The sequence below is a fragment of the Carex rostrata genome, chromosome 10 (assembly GCF_964058835.1).
Source record: "Carex rostrata chromosome 10, lpCarRost1.2, whole genome shotgun sequence".
In the NCBI taxonomy this organism is placed as follows: Eukaryota; Viridiplantae; Streptophyta; class Magnoliopsida; order Poales; family Cyperaceae; genus Carex; species Carex rostrata.
Genome location: NC_135927.1, coordinates 135,001 through 137,500, shown reverse-complemented (window position 1 = coordinate 137,500; position 2,500 = coordinate 135,001).

The following is a 2,500-nucleotide window of genomic DNA, read 5'->3' as shown; positions in this document are numbered from 1 at the left end:
TAAGCGGAAGCAGCCAAGCGTTGGGCAAAACCAAGCGGATACGGCCAAGAGTCGGTGGAAAATGGCCCGAAAACAGTCCAGCGGCAAGCGGAAACGGCTAACGTTGGGACAAAGTGACCCGAAAACAGTTCAGCTGGGGAAAATTAAGCGGATGCAGCCAAGCGTTGGGGAAAACTAAGCGGATCCGGCCCAGAGTCGGTGGAAATTGGCCCGAAAACAGTCCAGCGGCAAGCGGAAGCGGCTAACGTTGGGCAAAAGAGACCCGAAAACAGTTCAGCGGGGGAAAACTAAGCGGATGCGGCCACGCGTTGGGGAAAACTAAGCGGATACGGCCAAGTGTTGGGGAAAAATGGCCCGAAAACAGCCCAGCGGCAAGCGGAAGCGGCTAACGTTGGGGAAAAGTGACCCGAAAACAGTTAAGCGGGGGAAAACTAAGCGGATGCGGCCAAGTGTCGGTGGAAATTGGCCCGAAAACACCCCAGCGGCAAGCGGAAGCGGCTAACGTTGGGCAAAAGTGACCCGAAAACAGTTCAGCGGGGGAAAACTAAGCGGATGCGGCCACGCGTTGGGGAAAACTAAGCGGATACGGCCAAGAGTCGGTGGAAATTGGCCCGAAAACAGTCCAGCGGCAACCGGAAACGGCTAACGTTGGGACAAAGTGACCCGAAAACAGTTCAGCTGGGGAAAATTAAGCGGATGCAGCCAAGCGTTGGGGAAAACTAAGCGGATCCGGCCCAGAGTCGGTGGAAATTGGCCCGAAAACAGTCCAGCGGCAAGCGGAAGCGGCTAACGTTGGGCAAAAGTGACCCGAAAACAGTTCAGCGGGGGAAAACTAAGCGGATGCGGCCACGCGTTGGGGAAAACTAAGCGGATACGGCCAAGTGTTGGGGAAAAATGGCCCGAAAACAGCCCAGCGGCAAGCGGAAGCGGCTAACGTTGGGGAAAAGTGACCCGAAAACAGTTAAGCGGGGGAAAACTAAGCGGATGCGGCCAAGTGTCGGTGGAAATTGGCCCGAAAACAGCCCAGCGGCAAGCGGAAGCGGCTAACGTTGGGCAAAAGTGACCCGAAAACAGTTCAGCGGGGGAAAACTAAGCGGATGCGGCCACGCGTTGGGGAAAACTAAGCGGATACGGCCAAGAGTCGGTGGAAATTGGCCCGAAACAGTCCAGCGGCAAGCGGAAGCGGCTAACGTTGGGCAAAACTGACCCGAAAACAGTTCAGCGGGGCAAATTTTTGAAATTTTTTTGAAATTTTTTTGAATTTTTGAAATTTTTGAAGTTTTTTTGGGTTTTTGGACTTTTTTTGAATTTTTGAATTTTTTGAATTTTTTTGAATTTTTTTTGAATTTTTGAAATTTTTTTTTTTTTTTTGAATTTATTTGATTTTATAAATTTTTTGTGATTTTTTGAGATTTTTTTGAATATTTTACATGGGTGATTTTGACTTGGGGGATTTTCAGGGGGTGGTAACCCTGGGCGTGGCTAGAGCCTCAAAATGCATATTCCCCTATAGGGGGGCAAGGTTTTCAAAAATGGGTGCCCCCTCATGTACACGCGCGTGGGTGTACATGGCCCCGTCGGTGCCAGCGTGGGTGGAAAATGGCCCGAAAACAGCCCAGCGGCAAGCGGAAGCGGCTAACGTTGGGCAAAACTGACCCGAAAGCAGTATAGCTTGGAAAATTAAGCGGATGCAGCCAATTGTAGGCGAAAACTAAGCGGATGCGGCCAAGTGTCGGTGAAAAATGGCCCGAAAACAGTCCAGCGGCAAGCGGAAACGGCTAACGTTGGGCAAAAGTGACCCGAAAACAGTTCAGCTGGGGGAAATTAAGCGGAAGCAGCCAAGCGTTGGGCAAAACCAAGCGGATTCGGCCAAGAGTCGGTGGAAAATGGCCCGAAAACAGTCCAGCGGCAACCGGAAACGGCTAACGTTGGGACAAAGTGACCCGAAAACAGTTCAGCTGGGGAAAATTAAGCGGATGCAGCCAAGCGTTGGGGAAAACTAAGCGGATCCGGCCCAGAGTCGGTGGAAATTGGCCCGAAAACAGTCCAGCGGCAAGCGGAAGCGGCTAACGTTGGGCAAAAGTGACCCGAAAACAGTTCAGCGGGGGAAAACTAAGCGGATGCGGCCACGTGTTGGGGAAAACTAAGCGGATACGGCCAAGTGTTGGGGAAAAATGGCCCGAAAACAGCCCAGCGGCAAGCGGAAGCGGCTAACGTTGGGGAAAAGTGACCCGAAAACAGTTAAGCGGGGGAAAACTAAGCGGATGCGGCAACGCGTTGGGGAAAACTAAGCGGATGCGGCCAAGTGTCGGTGGAAATTGGCCCGAAAACAGCCCAGCGGCAACCGGAAGCGGCTAACGTTGGGCAAAAGTGACCCGAAAACAGTTCAGCGGGGGAAAACTAAGCGGATGCGGCCACGCGTTGGGGAAAACTAAGCGGATACGGCCAAGAGTCGGTGGAAATTGGCCCGAAAACAGTCCAGCGGCAAGCGGAAGCGGCT